The sequence below is a fragment of the Festucalex cinctus genome, chromosome 11 (assembly GCF_051991245.1).
Source record: "Festucalex cinctus isolate MCC-2025b chromosome 11, RoL_Fcin_1.0, whole genome shotgun sequence".
Classification (NCBI taxonomy): Eukaryota; Metazoa; Chordata; class Actinopteri; order Syngnathiformes; family Syngnathidae; genus Festucalex; species Festucalex cinctus.
Window position 1 is genome coordinate 9,013,638 of NC_135421.1, and position 23,307 is coordinate 9,036,944.

A 23,307-nucleotide genomic window follows, 5' to 3' on the forward strand; every position below is an offset into this window, starting at 1 on the left:
ATGACGCCTATAAAAGGCCCCAAAAATGGCAACAAATACCAAAGTTAATCAAAATGGCAGACTTCCTGTTTGGTTTAGCATATGGCTTTAGAAACTTTTTTGTAAGTCTTAGGCTGATCTCCCAATATTCACACATCTAGCTGAATCATCCATCCATCCATCCATTTTCTTGACCGCTTATTCCTCACAAGGGTCGCGGGGGCTGCTGGCGCCTATCTCAGCTGGCTCTGGGCAGTAGGCGGGGGACACCCTGGACTGGTTGCCAACCAATCGCAGGGCACACAGAGACGAACAACCATACACACTCACACGCACACCTAGGGACAATTCGGAGCGCCCAATTAACCTGCCATGCATGTCTTTGGAATGTGGGAGGAGACCGGAGTACCCGGAGAAGACCCACGCGGGCACGGGGAGAACATGCAAACTCCACCCAGGAGGGTCCGAGCCTGGACTCGAACCGGAGACCTCAGAACTGGGAAGTGGACGTGCTAACCACTCGACTACCGTGCCGCCCTAGCTGAATCATATAAAAAACATTTTTCTTTTCAAACAATGCATCGCTACAGCAAAGGCGTGCGACAAAATAAAAAATTTCAATAACTTTTCATCTTAAATATCTTAAGATGAAACGTACCAAAGAATATATGACGCCTATAAAAGGCCCCAAAAATGGCATCAAATACCAAAGTTAATCAAAATGGCAGACTTCCTGTTTGGTTTAGCATATGGCTTTAGAAACTTTTTTGTAAGTCTTAGGCTGATAGGTATCCAAATTTTTTCACATCTAGCTGAATCATTCATTTCCAAAAGCTTCATAAAAATGTCGAGATGGCGCTATTGAGCCATTTATTGAAAATTGCAGAAAAACTCTCTAAAATGTTCATTTTTTATGGCAAGTTTGATGTGTGTGCAAAGTTTCATGAGTTTTCGCATGTTTAGAAAAAAAAAAAAAAAAAAAAGCAGCATTTTACTTGGCAAACAATGCACCGCTATGGCAACGGCGTGCGACAAAATAAAACACTTTCGATAACTTTGCATCTTAAACATCTTAAGATGAAGCACACCAAGTTTGAAGACAGTTGGATAAATTTTGTAGGAGGGGTTCGTTAAAGTATGACCCCTAAAAAAGGCCACAAAAAAATGGCTACAAATCCCAACGTAAATCAAAATGGCGGACTTCCTGTTTGGTTTAGCACATGGTTCCAAGAGACTTTTTTTGTACATCGTGGGCTCTTATGTATGCCTCTAAATTATCATAGCGCTAGGTGAAACGTACAACCGGGAATGCTTTGTTAAAGAGGAGTTTTTTAGCTCAAAATGTGATGCCCAGCCCCTACGGGACTTCCTGTTGGGTTTAGCACATGGCACCAAGAGACTTTTTTTGTACATCGTGGGCTGTTACATTTGTCTCCAAATTTTCGTAGCTCTAGCTGCTTCGTACAACTGGGAATGCTTCATTAAGAAGGAATTTTTTCCTTTGCAAACTGTGCATGCCACGGCAACAGCGTGCGACGAAATAAAAAGCTTTCAATAACTTTTCATCTTCAACATCTTAAGATGAATCACACCAAGTTTGGAGATGATCGGATAAACTCTGTAGGAGGAGTTCGTTAAAATAAGACCCCTATGAAATGGCCCAAAAAATGGCAACACGTTCCAAAGTAAATCAAAATGGCGGACTTCCTGTTCGGTTTAGCATTTGGTTCAAAAAGAGTTTTTTGTACCTTGAGGGCTGTTACATATGTCTTCAAATTTTGGTAACTCTAGGTGAAATGTACAGCCGGGAATGCTTCATTAAGTTAGAATTTTGAAACACAAAATTTGATGCCTCCCCTCTGGCGGACTTCCTGTTAGGTTTAGCATATGGCACCAACAGGCTTTTTTGTAGATCATAGTCTGTTACATATGTGTACCAATTTTCATAGCTCTAGGTTAAACGTACCACCGGCAATGCTTCGTTAAGTAAGAATTTTGAAACTGTAAATTTGATGCCCCGCCACCGTCATATAGTATGTCAAAAACTTTTGATTTTTTACCATGATGTTGTCCCAGGTGTTGAGATGGTACAGCCCAAGTTTGAAGTCAATCGGGTTAACCGTGTAGGAGAAGCGGGCAAAAGTATGACCCCTGTAAATGTGCAAAAATGGGCCAAAATTGGACATTTAAATACTCATACCTCACTTTCTGTCTACTTTAGGGTACACACTTCAAAGAGGTTTTTGTTCATTGGGATGTGCTACAGGTGCCACACAATTTTCATAGCCGTCGGACAATCGTAGCGGGACAGGGATCCGTTTAACCTATGTAGGTGGCGCTACAGAGCCATTTTTCTGTTATCATGTATGGCGACTTTAAAATATCAAATTTTTCGCCAGGCCCGATCTGCGTGTAAAGTTTGGTGAGTTTTCGTTCATGTTTAGTGCCTCAAAAATGTGGTTGTTTGCGGAAAAGAATAATAACAAAGAAAAAGAAGAAGAAGAATAACTAGAGGGCGCTATTGAAGCATTTATTGCAAATTTAATAAGAAATCTCTAAAATATTCATGCTTATGACAAGCCTGATGTGTGTGTAAAGTTTCATGAGTTTTTGCACATGTTTAGACCAAAAAAAAAAAAGCAGCATTTTACTTGGCAAACAATCCATCGCCATGAAACGGCGTGCGACAAAATAAATAACTTCCGATAACTTTGTATCTTAAACATCTTAAGATGAAGCACACCAAGTTTGAAGACAGTCGGATAAATTTTGTAGGAGGAGTTCGTTAAAATATGACCCCTAAAAAAGGCCACAAAAAATGGCTACAAATCCCAACGTAAATCAAAATGGCGGACTTCCTGTTTGGTTTAGCAGATGGTTCTAAGAGACTTTTTTGTACATCGTGGGCTCTTATGTATGCCTCTAAATTATCATAGCGCTAGGTGAAACGTACAACCGGGAATGCTTCGTTAAAGAGGAGTTTTTTACCTCAAAATGTGATGACCGGCCCCTACGGGACTTCCTGTTGGGTTTAGCACATGGCACCAAGAGACTTTTTTGTACATCGTGGGCTGTTAAATTTGTCTCCAAATTTTCGTAGCTCTAGCTGCTTCGTACAACTGGGAATGCTTCATTAAGAGGGAATTTTTTCCTTCGCAATCTGTGCATGCCACGGCAACAGCGTGCGACGAAATAAAAAGCTTTCAATAACTTTTCATCTTCAACATTTTAAGATGAATCACACCAAGTTTGGAGATGATCGGATAAACTCTGTAGGAGGAGTTCGTTAAAATAAGACCCCTATGAAATGGCCCAAAAAATGGCAACACGTTCCAAAGTAAATCAAAATGGCGGACTTCCTGTTCGGTTTAGCATATGGTTCAAAAAGAGTTTTTTGTACCTTGAGGGCTGTTACATATGTCTTCAAATGTTGGTAACTCTAGGTGAAATGTACAGCCGGGAATGCTTCATTAAATAAGAATTTTGAAACACAAAATTTGATGCCTCGCCTCTGGCGGACTTCCTGTTAGGTTTAGCATATGGCACCAACAGGCTTTTTTGTAGATCATAGTCTGTTACATATGTGTACCAATTTTCGTGGCTCTCAATTAAACGTACCACCGGCAATGCTTAGTTAAGTAAGAATTTTGAAACTGTAAATTTGATGCCCCGCCACCGTCATATAGTATGTCAAAAACTTTAGATTTTTTACCATGATGTTGTCCCAGGTGTTGAGATGGTACAGCCCAAGTTTGAAGTCAATCGGGTTAACCGTGTAGGAGAAGCGGGCAAAAGTATGACCCCTGTAAATGTGCAAAAATGGGCCAAAATTGGACATTCAAATACTCATACCTCACTTCCTGTCTATTTTAGGGTACACATATCAAAGAGGTTTTTGTTCATCTGGATGTGCTACAGGTGCCACACAATTTTCGTAGCCATAGGACAATCGTAGCGGGACAGGGATCCGTTAAACCTATGTAGGTGGCGCTACAGAGCCATTTTTCTGTTATCATGTATGGCGACTTTAAAATATCAAATTTTTCGCCAGGCCCGATCTGCGTGCAAAGTTTGGTGAGTTTTCGTTCATGTTTAGTGCCTCAAAAATGTGGTTGTTTGCGGAAAAGAATAATAACAAAGAAAAAGAAGAAGAAGAAGAAGAAGAATAATAATAAGAATTCCTTCAGGAACAATAGGGACCTCGCAGCGGTCGCTGCTCGGGCCCTAATAATAATAATAAGAATAATAATAAGAAGAATTCCTACAAAAACAATAGGGCCTCGCAGCGGCACCGCCGCCGCCGCTGCTCGGGCCCTAATAATAAGAATTCCTTCAGGAACAATAGGGACCTCGCAGCGGTCGCTGCTCGGGCCCTAATAAGAATTCCTTCAGGAACAATAGGGACCTCGCAGCGGTCGCTGCTCGGGCCCTAATAATAAGAATTCCTTGAAAAACAATAGGGACCTCGCAGCGGTCGCTGCTCGGGCCCTAATAATAATAAGAAGAATTCCTACAAAAACAATAGGGCCTCGCAGCGGCACCGCCGCCGCCGCTGCTCGGGCCCTAATAAGAAGAATTCCTACAAAAACAATAGGGCCTCGCAGCGGCACCGCCGCCGCCGCTGCTCGGGCCCTAATTAGAGTAAATATAAGTAGATAAGTATACACGCAAATAAAATACTAAAAAACAAAAAATCTGAACAAGTATAGAAATAAAATAACACAAAATACAGAAGGCACCATAAAAAAAGTAAAATGATGTGAAGTCTCATGCTGAGTCAAAGATCAAAGAATAGAGATGTCTGGCAAAAATGAAAGGAAATTTTGTCCATATCGTACAGCCCTAATCCAACACGCAAATGAAGGCAACTGCTAGCCAATTCCAGATAGAAGGGGCTGGGTCACAGAGTCATTCATTCGGACATAGTTGTTTACAGAAGTGAAGAGTGGATTTGTTTCAAATGAACTTTTGAGTTGAATAAATGCAAAATGAACTACACATTTTTTTTTTCAGTTTGTCTTTTAGATTTCGGAACGAACTGCCGCTTTTAAGTGACAGAAAATATTTCTGAACACTTTTGCAGTTGTCACAATGCCGCTGTTCAACCTGATGAACATTAGATTTAGGTTGATAAAGTGTGCCCCCCCAAAAAAAGGTAATGCCCCCCCTACAATTTCTTTCTGGTGACGGGTCTGTATCTTTGTCATCGTGCTGTGTCTTTGCTACCACATCCAAAGTTTCACTTTAAATTATTTTTAATCACGTGGTTGGCATTTGTCCTCCATTTTGGAGGTTGTGATCTGCACATTTAGCTAGTCTTGAAAAAGACTAGTAGACTCACTTGGGTTCGTTTTTGTTCATTTTATTTTCCTGTATAAACATATTCAGTTATTATCAGTTATGTTGAAATGTAGAAGCAAAGATACAACATAATGACAAAACAACTATGATCCTCCCGACACTGTTTGCTCCAACAGTTAGCTGAGCAACATGGCAAAATCATTTAAAAAGTCATTGGAAAAAAAAGAAAAAAAACAACAACAAAAAAAACTACAATGTTAAAAGACTCCCAAAATCAAAGCTTTAGAAAAAAAAAGGCATTTTATTTTTCCATATTTTAAATTAGTTAATTCCTCTAATGTCTTTTTATTTTGTTTGGAAGATAGAAATGAAATATTAGCTATTGATTTAATGTCAGTTAAAGTAAATAAGTAAATAAAAAAAATAAAAATATGCTTAAAGGAAAATTATTCCCAATTGTTAAAGAGCAACTGGGAGAAAATTGCAACAAATTGAAAAGTTTTTAAGCCTTTCTGTTATCTGGCTAAGCTTTGAACATGAACAACGTCATTTACTTTATTTTGTCAACAATGTGGACAGACATGTTGCAATTTACCAGTGAAATATTTAGTAACTTATCACGATGCCATTTCATAAAAATAAAATAGCTGCTGGTGTTTTGTGTTAAGCGGCACGGTAGTCGAGTGGTTAGCACGTCCGCTTCCCAGTTCTGAGGTCTCCGGTTCGAGTCCAGGCTCGGATCTTCCTGGGTGGAGTTTGCATGTTCTCCCCGTGCCCGCGTGGGTCTTCTCCGGGTACGCTGGTCTCCTCCCACATTCCAAAGACATGCATGGCAGGTTAATTGGGCGCTCCGAATTGTCCCTAGGTGTGCGTGTGAGTGTGGATGGTTGTTCGTCTCTGTGTGCCCTGCGATTGGTTGGCAACCAGTCCAGGGTGTCCCCCGCCTACTGCCCAGAGCCAGCTGAGATAGGCGCCAGCAGCCCCTGCGACCCTTGTGAGGAATAAGTGGTCAAGAAAATGAATGAATGTTTTGTGTTAAGGACAGATTAGGTAACACATCTTCAATTCAAGATTTATTTAAAATAATTGTGCCAAATACCATGTGCATTAAAATAAAAGATTTTTAGATTTTTAAAACATCTGGGCCTTCCTGGGTGGAGTTTGCATGTTCTCCCCGTGCCCGCGTGGGTCTTCTCCGGGTACTCCGGTCTCCTCCCACATTCCAAAGACATGCATGGTAGGTTAATTGGGTGCTCCAAATTGTCCCTATGTGTGAGTGTGTGTGTGGAGTCGTGTTCGTCTCTGTGTGCCCTGCGATTGGCTGGCAACAAGTCCAGAGTGTCCCCCGCCTACTGCCCAGAGCCAGCTGAGATAGGCACCAGTACCCCCCGCGACCCTTGTGAGGAATAAGCGGTCAAGAAAATGGATGGATGGATGGATGGATATATATATATATATATATATATATATATATATATATATATATATATGTATATTAGGGGTGTGCCAAAAAATCGATTTATAAAACAATTGAGATTCTCATTTATTAATCGAATCGACTCGATATTAATATCCAAAAATCGATTTTATTTAAATTAGAAATGAAGAAGAAGGGGAAAAGGTAGTTGTAGCCCACATGCTGTTTGTGCGGAAAAAGGCACTTACAATACAAAATTCATAAATGTTTAAACAAAAAAAAAAAAGACACTTTAATGTCTCTATTTGTCATTTTGTCTTGCAAAGCAGACAGGCAGTAGATCATGACAATGTTGTGCATATCTATAAATTGAAGCAGAAATCATTTGTCAATCAAATAATTTTGAATCAAAAATTGTTTGAATCGAGAATCGAAAATCGAAAATTCAAATCGTAGACCCAAAATAAAAAAAAATAAAAAATAAAAAATAAATAAATATATATATATATATATATATATATATATATATATATATATATATATATATATATATATATATATATATATATATATATATATATATATATATATATATATATATATGTATATAAGCTTGACAACATCCAACCACAGACACAATATCAAAATTACGAAACAAAATATTTTAAATATTTACAACTCACAACTCTTTCAGTCTCCTCTGAATAAAGAGGAAAATGCGGGTAGATTCTAAGGTAACCAAATTTAATTTAGGCCCGCCACTGGGTTATTTGTATTTTGTAGTGTATAAGTCTTTTTTTGGATGCAGTGGAGTAGCAGCAGTCTGTGACATTGCATTTACCAGATTATACCACTAGAGGTCAGGCTTTAATATGAAAAGGACAGTCAACGAAAAAAACTGCATTGGTATTTGTGCCACCAGAGAATTTTAAAAATAGAATAGAATACAATAGAATAGAATAGAATTACATGATTAGGGGTGATTTCGGTATTGGGCAAGACAGGAAATGAGGGAGGATATACATGTGTTCCGTGGATTTTTTTTTTCTTCTTCTTCTTGGGATCCGGTGTTGAGACGTGAATGAGTGAAAGCCCGATCGACGCATCGGATGCGAGGAATTCAGCTTCAAAATAAAATCTTATGTTGACATAAAATAATGGTCTTGGGTAAACGAAGACGTTGATGAACTACACCACGGCTCTAATTAAAAGAATGGCGTGAATTCCTTTAATAAAAAGGGCGAAATCAAACGGCAAAAAAATGAAAAGATACGACATGGGCAACCGGATCAAATAAGATAATTATCAAACGGGTTTCGAGTGACGGCGTTTATCAGGGGTTATCAAGGTAAATATATATACAGTATTCGCTAAAACGTTTCTTAGCACCTCAAAATCCTTGGATTCTGTGGGTGGCGGTTTCCACTCATACTTTTACTCTGAAAACCTCACGCAGAAGTCGCTCAGCTAGCATAACCGCTAGCTTGCCAGCGGCGTTAGCGGCGTTCGGAGCGACAGTGACTAGTCAGTGTGGCAAGCGAGGGGCTAAAGGAATACGGGGTTTGTCTGAAGGAAGAGCAGTCCGCAAAAACCGGGAACTAAAGCGGCTGAAGTCTCGACCCTTATTCTGCGGGAGTTCCCACCGCTCGTTTCCCGTCCTGGCTGCAAGCTTTAGCTCCATAAATCTGGGCTCAAATCTACGCGGTAAGTAGCCGAATCCTCGCTCACCTTGCCGCATCGGTGTCAGTGTTTTCTTCGTTGTTCTCTCCTTTTTTTTTTCTTTCTTTTTTTTTTTTTTTAAATCCAATTAAACTCCCCGCACCGACTCGGTCGCTGTTCACGCTGCGCAAAATTGATGCTGTTCCTTTAATTAACATCTGTTGGTTAGGGAAAAAACGGTAATTAATCCTATTAGTGGCTGCATATGATACCCTCACCACGTCCTTCGTGTACACATTATGCAAGTAAAAACGGGGAAATGGTGCTACAGGGAATGGGGGGTGATAGAAGGGAATGGAGACCTTCTTTTTTCCCTATTTATTTCAACGTTACATACACGTTGCTTCCTGCCCATGCACGCTGTTATACCAGCCACCGTTGGCCAAAACGCCGCAAGGCCTTGCGGTACACAAATACACACACGCGCACACACAAGCAGTCGCTTCGGTTGCGCAGGCTCGCCGGGGAGCAGCAACCGGCTGACAGCGCCTCTCCAGCCGGCCTGTTTTGGCTCTGCTGGCCCGTAAGGGCCAGCCAGGCGTGCAGGGGCGGACACGAGCAAGGCGTGGCACGCGTGAGGCATGACGCACATCTGGGCGTGGCTCCCCTTCCTCCCTCGAACACCCCCCTGACCCCCTTCCAGTTGTCATTGAAATGGCTTACACATGTAAACTGTAGTGCGATTTATAATAGATGCAGACTGTGTGACGTCATCATTAGCAGTCAGTGGTAGTGTATTTGGACCTAAAAGGGTAATAAAGGGGAGACGTATAGACCGCAGAGCTGCATTAAAGTTCTACAAATATTCATTAATCGATACGCTCCTCATACATCTGTCATTTTTTAAAACGAGTATTTTTACACGTGCTTTGTTTTTGTAGAAAAAAAGAAACATGTTGGGAAAAGGCTTTATCGTGCATGTGATTGAAAGGAATTTCCTGGATCTGAACCAAATATGGAATGGTTGCTTCGTTGGCCCCTGCCCCACCCAACCTAAATATAAATATTTAAACTATTACAACACCCATAAAAACATAAAGCTTTAAGAGACATAAAATTAATTTCCATACCTACTTACCTCATAGCTGCAAACTGAAAAGTGACAAAACACATCCAGATCAGATGACAACAAACATGACAACGTAGCACCTCTATTTGTTTGCACAGTTGTGCAAATTTTGGGTCCAGTGACTTCTAGCAGCAAGGCAGAACAGCAAGCAACACATGGTGTTGTGCACCATCAACAAAATAATTTCATATTGCCCATTTGTCACACATCTACCGGCTCAAAATTGGAATTAGTTGACCTGCAGAGGTGTGGTGGGCCTATCAGGGCGGTGCAAGTTAATCTGGTGATGAATATTGTGTGCTTATGTCAACTGGAACTTTCCAAAGACGTTAACGTGATTAGGATTGCGGTGTTCATACCTGCCACCCCCAGAATCTCACAACGTGCCAAAATCAATAATGACATGAACAAGCATGCATAGATGTGGAATTGATGTACAGTACAGTTTTATTCTGATGTACAGTATAGTATTATTGTGTTTGAAACAATATTGTAATTGGCTGTTTCTACGTTCAAGCTTGTGTGAAAACAATTATTACCGAATTGGACAATAAAACAAATCCAAATGAATGGGGTGAAATGGGGTAAAGCCGCAGCTTATCAAACCTTTGCCTCGTTTTTTGTTTGTTTTACAAAACAAACACACTTCAACAAAAGATTGTCAAAGTACCAATATTAAAAAAACAACAAAAAAAACAAGAACAAACAAGCCAACAAATACGTATACCACACTCTTTTATGCTTGTTTTATGTAGGCTACTTTAAAAAGGGGAAAGTCAACCCCAACATTTTCTTTACAATATGTTGCAGGGTTTCCCCCAGTGCTTCATAAACCTGGCAAGCTGCCAGGCCTAAGTGTCCTCCTGTTGTCCCTGCCCCTATGCCCTGTAAAATAACAATGATTATTAATCATGGCAGCGGCGCATATCGTTTAATGTCCATTGTATTGTTGCAGCCAACACATGCACAATCATTCAAAATATTTGACATTGGCTGTCAATCAAATTATCTTTTCACACATGCACAGAGCAACGTAAACAACAAAGTGTCGACTCCTAACATGGCGGCTGCAGGCTTGTTCTGAGGTGCATGATGTCATGGGAAAATTTTTTTATAATGTCTTTTGATCAGGGATGGGCAATTTAAATGAGGAGGGTGCCACAATTTTTCAACACTTCTGGGGGGGTCACATAAAACCGCACACTTGCTAACCAGACATATGACAAAAATGGGGACAAAAATATGTGCAAATGTATGTTGTTGTTTTTGTTTTTCTAATTAATGTACATCAAATATCTTAACATATTTCATGATCCACTCTTCAACAACATAGGGTTTGAAGCGAATAACAAAATAAACCAACACTATGATATTAAAAAAAAATAAAATAATCCAGTGTAAAGGGCTCTCATGCATAAACCGCCATTCAAAAGTGGCACATAACTGCTAGACAACATACCAACATTAAGAGCAAGAACTCGTTTTGTGTATAAAAAAAATCAGTTCACTCAAAGATTTTAATATTATTGCTGTTTGTCCTGCATATTTTTCAAAATCCCCGAATAAAAAGGCAGACTCACTCACCTCTGTAATACCGTACAGTATTGGTTGGTTCACTCTAGGGCTGCTCGATTATGGGGAAAAAAAATCATAATCATGAATCCTGATTATTTTCTTAATAATTGAAATCACCATTATTCAAATGATTATTTTTTGGTACAAAACAAGAAAATGTTAAAGCATTTACAAATATTAAGACCAATTAAAAAAAAATAGAAACACTATGTAAATTCCTTTTGGACCAAACATAATTAATAATATATATTTATAATAATATATATTTATTTATTTACTAGTATGTTGGCAAAAGCTTGAAGTTGGATGTAGCATGTGCGCTGTGGAGTGTGGAGTAGGACAGTCATTTATTTTTTGTTACAAGATAAGAAAATGTTGTAATGTAAAAAATAGGAAAACAATTAATTCCTTGAAACACTGTAATTATGCAAGTTCCTTTCGGATGAAACAAAATTTATTAAATTAGTTATTTTCAAATTTAGAAAAGGTGTAAATGTATAAATTTAAACAACTCAAAAGCTAGTATTAATAATATATTTTTTTACCATTATGCTGATTTTGTAATTGTGGATTGTAATTGAAATTGTAATTGAATTTTGATTATTTGCAAAGCCCTAGTTCACACTATATACTGTATTTCAAGGAGCCAAAGAAAACCGGTGCATCTCCCCTGCATAGCGAGTCCACAAATTGTCTCAACAGATGCTTGTCCAAGTCACCCTCTGTGTTTGCAGCACTATTAACAACATAAAGTATGTGCATGTTTTTGGAGGACACACAGGGCATAACTCATGCACCTTAAAGGGATCGTTCGGATTTTTTGACATGAATCTCAATCTCATCCTCACCTCCAGTGTGTGCGATCAGCACTGACTTACCCCTGACAGCGTTCTGTGACGAGTTCTGGTCCGGTGTTGGACGAGAGGAAAATAGTCCAGTAAGCTGGCTGGGGTCTCGGAAATAAAGCGTTTTTCTTCTAAAAACTATTTGTGTTCAAAAGCGTGATACATTTCCATCACAATACTCCTTTTCTGAAAAAGTCAGACGCCATTACTGCCAGCCACTACTTTTCTGTTCGTTCGTATCACTGCGCGGCGCCCTGTAGACGGCAAATCGACGCACTGCAGCCAGCTGATCCTTCCGCTAGAAGTTGTTTGTCTTTTAGAAGGCAGAAGGATTTAAAATCAGTAGGGGTGCGAATTGCCTAGTACCTGACGATTCGATCCGTATCACGATTCATAGGTCACGATTCGATTCGATACCGATTAATCCCGATATGAATTTACAAGTAGATTGTTGCGATTTTTTTTAACTCAAATTTAGAAAATACCGTTCAGTAAACTTATACATGTACACTGTAAGATTTGTATGAAAATGTATTATTTATTGATCTGAAGCTTCAGTCTTAGAACTGTGAGCCACGTTATTTAACAAACAGGTTGTAACATTTTTCATGTTTGAAAAGCATTGAAATAAAATATTAAGGCTTAATGTTCCATTAATATAACATTCCTCCATGCTTAAGGTGTGAAAGTTAGACGTTTTGTTGACTGTTTTTCCATTAAAAATGGATGTTAAAAAATCGATTCGGCTGCCTATTGAATCGATTCGAGAATTGTGTGCTGTAGTATCGCGATATATTGCAGAATCGATTTTTTTAACACCCCTAAAAATCAGTATACATTATTGTTGTCTGAACGTTTTTATCCATCTATCCATCCATCCATCCATTTCCTTGACCACTTATTCCTCACAAGGGTCACGGGGGGTGCTGGAGCCTATCGCATCTGGCTTAGGGCAGTAGGCAGGGTACACCCTGGACTGGTTGCCAGCCAATCGTTTTTATACAGGAATTATTTTTGAAAAATAGAAAACTTTAAATAAAACGTTTCTGGGTTTATTTGATTAAAATCATAATCGTACTAAATGACTGGCAAAAAAAAAAATCAAGGTTTTATTTTTGGCTATAACACCCAGCCCTAATTTAAGTTTAAAAAAAAAGAGAGAGAGAGAGAGAGAGAGAGAGAGAGAGAAATGACCAACTTTAGTTCACAGGTCATACTCTGCTGCAAAACTGCAAAAAAAAAAAATCACGGGAACAAAAATTATTTATTTGCCAAGTATGACTTCAAAAGAGAGTCATGTTTTCAGTTTTATTTATATAGGAGGCATACGTTAAAATAGTTCATGTAAACTTAGAGTAGCATTTCAATATCTCGAGCCCGGGCTGAGTGTCCCCCCCCCCCCCCCCCCTTTTTTTTTTTTTTTAATGGAAATGAGAATATGGTCACTGGAATTGGCTGGCAACCAGTTCAGGGTGTACCCCGCCTACTCCCCGAAGCCAGCTGGGACAGGCTCCAGCACCCCCACGGACCTTGTGAGGAGTAACCGGTTAAGAAAATGGATGGATTGATAAAAATATGGTCACACAATCTAATGTAGATACACCGACAGTAGAGGTACACATTTCTGTCAACTAGTGGTCAACGGTCTTACTACAATTTAAATCTTTTGTGACGGAGAATGCATTTTTATAATGTTGAAAAAATAGAAAAGCAAAAATACTTCAGATCGTTCCACAATCCACATTATAAAGCAAGTCACATTTTATGCATTAATATGGGGTGAGATTAGCCTCTTTCTGCTGATTAAAAGCACAGACCAGTTCAGTGTCTTGCGAAAGGAATGAAAACATTGGACATTTCAAGACAATCACTGTACTTTATTTAAAAAAAAAAAAATGTGTGTGGTTTTGGCTTACTAACAAGGGAAGTTCAAAATATTAGAACGAGAGCACAGTTGTTCACATTGGGCCAGCACTTCTCCAACTTGGTCCATCGGAGGTGATGTGTACTAATTCGGCCAGACAGGAATCCCCGCGCTGCAGCAAAGTGGGGCATAACCCAGTCACAGTAGTGTTAAGCGTTAACTGGAGTATAAAAATCCCAGCTGCCCTACTTTTTCAGTTCCAAGGCTGCTCGACGACTGTGCCCGGCTAGCGTGCTCTTCTTGAGGCGTTGGGCATCGTGAAGATGTGATAAATGACAATTAAGCACTGAGGTCACGGGCGGGGCTTGTTGCTTGGGTCATGCAGACATTGGCTTATTTCAGAAATGATCCTTCTGGAATGGATTGGAGGATGATCCTTCATATTTGAATTTTATAGTCAATCAAACAGGGATTCCATTCTCTAGAAAATGTCTAGTGTCACTGCTGCGTTTAGAGCAGGATTACCATTTACTTTAGACTAATTTAGAGATAAACCTTGGCGGTATCTTTCGTTCCTTTGACTTTTCCACTCCTGCAAGCGTATCATTTGACCTCCGAGGCAGTTTGACGCCTGCTTTGGGAATCAAACATCTGCTCTTGCGCTCCCATGACCGATGTGGCACTTCCTGTAGCAGCGACACACTTACGGGACGTCACGGCAGTGCATGCTGGTAATGCTGGCTCCTCTGCATGGTGGTCTAAATAGGTCAAAGCAGGTCACATCTGACGTTTATATATCCATTCTCTCTTTCTGTCTTTGTGTCAACGTCTTTACCGTGTGGAAAAGTCGTTCCTCCTCCTCTCAGGAAATTCCTCTTCATCCCAAGGGTGAGGCTGATGGAGAGGGTGTGAAGGAAGAGCAGATATTAAGTACGGAGGGATGCTTTCCAAGGCTTAATTTAGGTTTTTAGGGAATTTCCTTCTGACGGATAAGGTCAAAAACAGCTCGATTTTAATAACACATGGACTAAATGCTAAATAAATAAGGCAGCGCAGTACCCCATCCCCCCGCTCCCAATATCTTAATTGAACCTATACAAAATAAATCAACAGAATTTTTTAAAATACAAGGAAGCAGTATATTTTGTCTTGTGATATAAACATAGCTGTTAAATAGGCATAGAAGTTTAAAAAAAAAAAAAAAAAAGAAAACGTCTTGAGTCTTACTCCTACTGCTCGTTCTGCTGAGTACAAATTTGACTTATGCAAGAATAATTCAATATAAAGCTAATCATGTACAGTTACTCTTGGTATCCAAAAATAACACGTTTATGTAAAGTAATCACAACATTTAAGTTGAGGTTGACAACTGCTTCATCATCGTCAGTTTTGTTTTTCCCCTTTGTTTTATGGCTTTGTAAGCATAAGCTTCATTCCAATTTTGTTTATTATCTTGATGGTGATGATTTCTGTGTTCTCGGTTAGTCGGTTAAGGGTTTTATTTTCTGCTATGTGAGTCTTTTTCCCTTAAAATACTTTTTAAGGATTGCAAAAATGGGAAAACAATTACTTGCATCATTAATGAAGAGTCCCCTCACTATTATACAGAATTATGACTGGCTGTATCAATTAGTAGTAGTCTTGTCAGTTTTGTGCCTGCAGAGAATAGACAGTTTGCAATGTGCTTTCCATTGATTACTTTCATAGAATCGGTTCTTTTTTTTTTTTTTTTTTTTTAATGAGCATTTTGGTTCAACAAGTTTGTTAAAATTTCCGCAGATTATTCTCACTTTTTATCATCATTTTGAATTACTAATGGCTGTTAAGTTTTGATAAATATTTCAATGCATGACGCTGGTGTTTTATGCTCTAGTTTTGCACAAACATTGACATCAGCAAGAATGAGATGAAAATATTTTCACAATTGTAATTCAATAATTGTAAATATAAATTCAGAAGATTCTGAATTGTCTTAAAGGGGCACGATGCAAGATTCACAGTTTTTGCACATTTGCGACCCCTCTGGCGAAACATGGAATGGACCACAGCGACGTGCACACGGCCAGGAGCGTGCGCGACTTTTCGGGCACGAGCAAATGTCCAAGTTAATCGAACAAATGTAAACACGGAGCACAACGCGTTTTTCATAGGCTTAATAATGTCTACAGAGGTAAGAAACGTATTAATCTTCAAGTTACTTTGTATGTGAAAGTCAATTTGAGTGACAAAAGCTTACGTAATTACAACCTTCCAAACGTAAATAGTGCATCCCGTGAATCCGATGACATTGAGGATAGCAGTGCATTGCTAATATGCCCAAGTGCGGAGACATTAGTAAGCCACCGTGTGGTAGTTTTATTCTGCACTGCTAATCATAAATAGACCCTATTGTATTTTGGTCACGAAGTCTTACCGTTTTAGCAAAAAGTTAGCAAGCTGTGGGTCCCGTTTCATCCCCAGTATAGCTCTTAGCTCTCTCCACGTGACGAATGCTGCTCCTATATTTATCCGCGTCCTCCCGTCACGCTGATCTGAAAGTTTTTTACTTCTCTTTGTCTTCCGTGGAGGGATTGAGACGTATCGGGTGCAGGTCTCTTTAAATCCAGTTTGAATTAGCTGTCCTGTCCGTGAAGTTGCGTGAACAATCGCGAGAGCTAACAGGGACAATAGCGTGCACGCGCATGACGTCACGCTCAGAGCCACAGTTAAAGATTCCGGCCCCAACGCTCCAACATTTTTTCCTTTTACAGAAAAATAGGGGCAACAGTCATTGTGCCACAGTCGTGCCTCCTGTCCATTATACAATTCTTAAAACATCTGCGGGTGAAAAACATGGTTATTTTAACACTCAAATTTGAGTCTAATCTTGCATCGTGCACCTTTAAAGTGCATTAAGTCAGGTGACGTCTTTCATAAATGTATGGAAGTACTTTTAAATTCATGTGAACAGTACATTTCAAGAAAACAGTAAGATACAAAATCATGTCCGGCCTTGAAAATTCTATTTTATTTCCTTAAAAATATATGGGAAAAAGAGATATTGAAATAATCAACTCATGGTTCTATGAATAGATATCAGGCTCGAAATGAAAAATTGATTCGATATCAATTATTCGACTATATTTTGAAACCCAGCCCTAATTTCAGAGCATTATCCAGATATACAGCAACCTCAGCGCCTTTTCTATTTTCCCTGTTCTTTGTAAATGGCGTATGTGTCAGTCCAATCCCATTTTAGTTCCTTTCCTATTGGCAGTCAAGGTTTCTGAAATAGCTGTTATTTGAAATTCATAGAATTTGTCCGCACAATCCTTGATGTTCCTCTTCCTGTGCGTTTTTTTTTTTTTTTTTTAAATGTAGAAGTCTCGTTCAAGGCAGTTTTTTTTTTTTTTTATTGATTTTGAGTGGTTGATTTTCTTTATTTATTATTTTTTTAAATTTTATTTTTTTAGCTTTTTACAGTATTTCACATTTATGACCATAAAAAAATTGAGCATAACCCCCAGAATCTAACACGACTCGGCCTTTCTTTAGCTTTAAAGCTGCTCTATGGCAGATTTAGCCAGAGAATATCTTTACAGTAGCCTTTTTATTTGGCCTTTTATGACTCAAACGTCTTCTAATTTGCAGATTAGCACCTTAGCTCTTCACAATGCAAGCCTCTGGCCAATAGTTTTACCACTGTATTCGGGTACAAATTTCCCACACTCTGTCTTCAGATGTGACGGCATGTGCGCATTGTGTACATAAAGAAGGGAATGTTGAATATCATTTTTCGGCAACACGTGGCAGTAGTGATTCGAAATTTAATTTCCTGCATTGTGCTGCTTTAAAGCTTGAAGAAGCTTTTGTGTGGCTAACTTTTTAACACTGTGACAGATAACAATGTCAGTGTGATTCATAAAAAACCCACACATTGACATTACACCTCTGATGGTGACAGTTTGACCCTGGAAAAGATTGTTTATCAGCTCTTTTATTATTTACCGGTACAGTTTTGTTTTCAGTTTCGAATGAGGGAAAATTCCACCTTTGAAGGTTCAATACACCTGCTACTGTGTTGTTTTTTTGTTTTTTGATTCTTCTGGAAACCTTTCAGTCGTAACCCTAAGTGTTCTGATTCATCTCCCGAAATGTATTTTTTAACTCAGAGGAAACTACATGCTGGCTCATCATAGGGATCAAACAAGCCCAATAGCCCCAAGTAGATTAATTGTTACATATCATCACCCTCTTAAAATAATTGCCCAAGTAATTTTTTGCAAAAGTTATTTTTTTTTAGCCTAAATCACCTTCTCATGATGCAAATGGTTCAGTTCTTTGTTTCCTGAAAAATCTGAAAAAACGACTTGGGTCTTTACTTTAAGAAGGCGTCACTATGCGTCCATTTTCGTACGGACTCCTTTCAGCTGGGATTCAATGGCAGCAAAGTTGACTTTCAAAACACAAGCTTAGAGCATCAGCAGTGACGTAATAATGTGTTATTATTGTACACGAGGCCACACTTTTTTTTTTTTTTTGCTTTCCACGTGAGTGCAGTTTTTTAGAACTTCCATAATGTATTCTTGTACTTCAAAAGAGTCTTTGGTGTGAGTGCACATGCATGTCTTGTTGCATTTTGTGTGTGTGTGGTGTTTATTGTTGAAACAGGAATCTGGCGGGACAATGCAACGACTCAGCCTTGTTTGTGTGTCCACATGACACACAAGCAGCATTAATGGAGTATCCAGATGAGGTCATCTTCTGTTTTTTCTCTTTATTGAACTTTGTCACCAAATCAAGCAATTTAATTGATGGATGCTGCGTGCACATTATCATGTTGAAAGTAAAGTACCGGTATTCAATTTTTCAATCTTAATGTTTGTGGAGTTCCAGAGCTAATATTTTATACCAGGGAAGATCAAACTGAAGCCCTTCAGAGGCCAGAGGTGAGGGTTGTTATCTTGTGAGTCTAAAAAACATTCCACTTATCCTACTATGCAGCCTAATAGCAAGGATTATTTATATATTCCACTGGTGGGCTCCTCAGTTGTCCCACTTCACCAAACGTTGCCCATCGGTGTTGACCATGACCTTGTTGCGTCTTGTGTTGACAGTGGGCAAGAACACGCTGAGCGTTTAGTTGGCTTTTCAAGACTGAATCTAATTCCAGACAGATGGAGCGGCGTTCTGGCTGCGCTCGCCCTTTGGAAAATTGGGTCTCATTTCTTCTTCTTTTTTATTCTTTTTTTATTTTTTTTTATTTTCCCCCTCTGTGTTTTTCCTTTCCGCTGTAGCCAAGCCTCCCCCTCTTTCTCTCTCTTTTTGTCTGAGTTGATGTCTTTCGGCCCGTATGGAGAACCAGGGGCAGGTTGTGCAGCTGGGAATCAGGCCTCTTTTGGACTATGCTCACTGGAGCTTTTATAAAAGAACATCAACTGAAATCTTTCTTCAATATTAATCCAATCAAGAATCAAGATTAGTCCCAAAAGTTATTGTTGGCATCATTAGCGGGCTAAATCACCACTCAGAAGTTGTAGTTTGATGAAACTATCTGTACACATGGTTTGTGCCATCAACTTGTTATTGGAAAGCTGTTCTAGATGTTTTGAAATATACAATAAAAAAAGCATCAGTGTCAGGTGTCAGCTATCCAAGGTAATTCATTTCATTTATTGTGCCATTTGGTTCACAGTATCCATCCATTTCTATACGGCTTATTCTCATAGCACGGTGTCTGATTTGACATAGAATACTTTTTTGGATTGTGAAAGTTGCTTAGAAAAATGCATGTCGACTGACTTGTTTTTTATTTGTCCAATACTGACCTGTTTTTCTGTAGTTCTATTTATGCAGCCCACATGATTTTCAATCCCTGCTCTTCTAGTCATCCATATGCTGTAACATAGCTTAGCATATGTGGTGCCACAATTCAAGATTTCTGAAACATTTCTTGACCAAATGCAGCTAGTTAATATGCTGCAATCCTCGTTGGCAGCAAGTCGCATTATTGGGCCTGGATGTCGCCTTTGTCAGCATCATTATTTGTTAAACTCTGTCAACATTAAAGCTGTCCAGCCAGATGGTGCTGCCAAAATTCAAGATGGGCCAAGAAGAACATCTGCAGGTCCTCGAGTGTCTGTAAAGAAATATTTTAATCCTAGCCTCATAGTTTGTCTTTTGAGTGCCTGAACGATATATAAAAGTCGCTGAGCCAGAACAGGAGGCCTAAGGTGTTATTTTAGCATGTGCGTGTGTGGAAGCAGATCTGGAACAGTGGCTGCGTTCTCTGGCCGTATACCTTTTGGGTTCCGCAACACATGTCCGTGCACGTGAACAAGCTCCAAAACAAACCGCGGTGAGCTCCTGACGTTGGAGGAGATGGAAAGTGTGTGTCGGTAGGGTCTCGAGAAGCAATGGAAAGCTCTTGTGTGGCTAGAGCGCCACCATGCTTTAGTATGTAGCAGTCACCGAAGTGCAAGAATGACTGGTGCGTCAAACCTTTGTAATAATCAGCCAGCCATCATTCTGAATCATGTTGATGCTCCGCAGCCTTGTAATAATGAGAATGCTTTTGTGGTAATTTGGAGTACTGTTGGACCAGCCTTTTGTTGCATCAGCGCTAGCATTATTGACAATTCCGAGATGACGTCATGAGTCAAAATGGCGGTCAATTCAGCTCATTGAAAAGCATTGGCCTTTGGATCGTTGTAATGTGATTTGTGAGGATTATTTAGATTTTTAAAATGTGATGAGATGTCGTTTGACTACATAACAATCTGTAGTTCGTAGGGGTGTGCCAAAAAATCGATTCATAAAAAAATCAAGATTCTCATTTATTAATCGAATCGATGTTAATATCCAAAAATCGATTTTATTTAAATTAGAAATGAAGAAGAAGGGGAAAAGGCATTTGTAGCCCACATGCTGTTTTTGTGGAAAAAGGCACTTACAATACAAAATTAATAAATGTTTAAACAATAAAAATACACTTTAATCTCTCTATTTGTCATTTTGTCTTACAAAGCAGACTGGAGTAGATCATGACAATGTCGTGCATATCTGTAAATTGAAGCAGAAATCATTTGTCAATCAAATAATTTGTCAATCAAAAATCGTTTGAATTGAGAACCGAAAATCGATTCTGAATCGAATCGCAGACCCAAAAATCGTAATCGAATCGAATCGTGAGACACTCAAAGATTCCCAGCCCTAGTAGTTAGTATGATAGTCATAGACAAAAGCAATACAATCCGCCATTTGTTTTCTTAACATACAAAGGAAAATGTAGTTGGCATGTATGTAAATAATCTCATAGTGTAGTTAGTAACACAGAAAGTTGACACAGTAAACGACAAGAGAGAGTATCTTTCTTTTAATGTGACTCTTTGCTCCATGAAGAAGTCAAGCTTTTCAAGTCAAGACAAAAGTCTTCTAATCAACAGCTTGCAAAGTTGAAGCCTGCTTTATACTCCTGCGTTCACTCGCACGTGATCGATGCCATGATAAGCGCTGTAGCTCCTCTGATCTTCTCCGCATGTCGCAAATTCTTGCAGCGTGTTGATGGTTGGGTGAAGCATCACTCGTGATTGGTTCATTTAGTCACATGCTGTGATGATGTATTCAGCTTTCCCCAGACTTTCATGCCGTGGCTGTACGTACTAGGGGTGTGCTCAAAAAAATCGATACGGCAATATATCGTTGCGGGCCTAATTACAATACACGTATCGATACGCAGGCATCAGAATCGATATTGCTCGTTAACTCTAAATAGGCAGTTAATGTTTACCTTTGCAGCTTGCATTGTACCTAAAAAAATAACGTTTGAAGTTAATTGCCTTCAATTAATGCAAAAATAGCTCACCAGTGATTGGACACTGTCTCTTGGCTCAGAAAAATTAAAGCAGAGGAAGAATATCAACATATATTTACTTATAAACTTAACATGGCACGTGTCTTAATGTACCAATTTTCCTATATTTTGTTTAAAAAATGAAATAGAATGTGTTACATGAAAAAAATGTTTTTTTTTTACTTCCCCAAATTTTTCAAATAAGCACATTTTAGAGCTGTAATTTTAATACTTTGATATTTTTGCTCCTATCGGCTCATGCCTATTAGTAAATTTTCCCGGTGTGTCTGTGAAAACTGCTCCTTGCTCTGCAGTGCGTACACATTTAGACCAGGCATGGCGCTTCGTGGATTAACCAGAAGAGCTACTAACAACAATATTTTTGTCATCCAGCTTAATAAACATGTCCTTTAGGTACACATATGACTGTTATTATTAAATGCAAGTAAATTAATGTAAAATATCGGGATACGTATCGCCTTTAAGATCATGAATTGGGATACATATGTATCGCGATACGTATTGTATCGTGACCCCTGTATCGTGATACGCATCGTATCGTGAGGTTGGCAGCAATACCCAGCCCTAGTACGTACCACCTACGCCGCTATCGCCTATTTGATCTATTATAATAGATCGATTAGTTGTAGCAAATGAATTCATAGCTCTACCTTTTTGCCAAATTCATACCTTATATACCGTCGCAACTGCACTCCACCTTTAATAGTATTCACCGCCCACATGGTAGTCACATGCACGTTCCTGTCTCCAAACTCTGCCAACTCCACTGTGCAGTATTTACATAAAACTATATTTTTGTCCCTTTTTTAAAAGCAACCCCGAACCTAGGGATTTTTTTTCTTTTTGTATATTCCACCATGGCAGCAAAGTCACCATTGACTGAGTGCATCCGTCTGCAACAAATGTCTGTGCGGTAAACAGTGAAGTGAACAAACATGGTTCTGGCACATATATGGTTTTAAAATGATTAATTCTAACTTCCAAGCCGAAACTTTTGTATTGACCAATTTTTGCGGTCGCCTTCTTGATAGTTGAGTCTTGGATTCGTGTCATTTTTGCCAGAGCACAGCTGTCTTGTTCCATTAGAAGTCACTGCAGCATTTCCGTTGGTTCTGTGGGTCTAGCTAATGTTAACTTAAGTTGAGGTTGTTTGTCTGAAAAGTGGTGTGAGGTGAGTCTTGAGAACTTGTTGGAACTGGAGCCAGTCTGATGGTGTTTAGCTGAGTCAGGCCCAAGTCATCATCTGCACTCTCATTAAATCATTATCTCCGTAACTCACTGTGAATTTTTGTGTGCCAGATCCAGTAGCAGTATACTTAGAGGACACAGCAAAAAATAAATAAATAAACATGTTTAATTCAAATCTTATCTATTTGTTCCCATTTTTGTCCAATGTGTCTTGGGTAGGCTCTGTCTGTCCCAGATGATGTTTGTGGCCAAGGTGCACCAGAGTGGAAATTCATGCTTAGAGTTGTTATATTCGGCTTGGATGTCACTGCAGAACCAAGCCTCAAACCACTTTTCATGCACTTGGAGCTGTAACAGGGCGGTGTTAGGGGAGCATTTTGTGCATGAATATTTTCCGCGTGGCCTCTACAACAGAGCAAAAACATGTTTCGTCATATTTTCAGCTTATGCAAGATTGGACAACTGGTGGCCTACAACCACCAGACACGAGACAATGGG

At 39.2% G+C, this 23,307-nt stretch overlaps 1 protein-coding gene across 2 annotated transcripts in view; it reads left to right on the top strand.

Moving 5' to 3' along the window:
* The first annotated feature begins 8,192 nt into the window (after window positions 1–8,192).
* The window catches only part of raph1a (Ras association (RalGDS/AF-6) and pleckstrin homology domains 1a), a 75,580-nt gene continuing 60,465 nt past the window's right edge, over window positions 8,193–23,307 (top strand). For both annotated transcript variants that reach the window (XM_077536832.1, XM_077536833.1), the window contains exon 1: window positions 8,193–8,401. The gene's annotated coding sequence lies outside the window, so the exon portion shown is untranslated. The remainder of the gene's footprint in view (window positions 8,402–23,307) is intronic.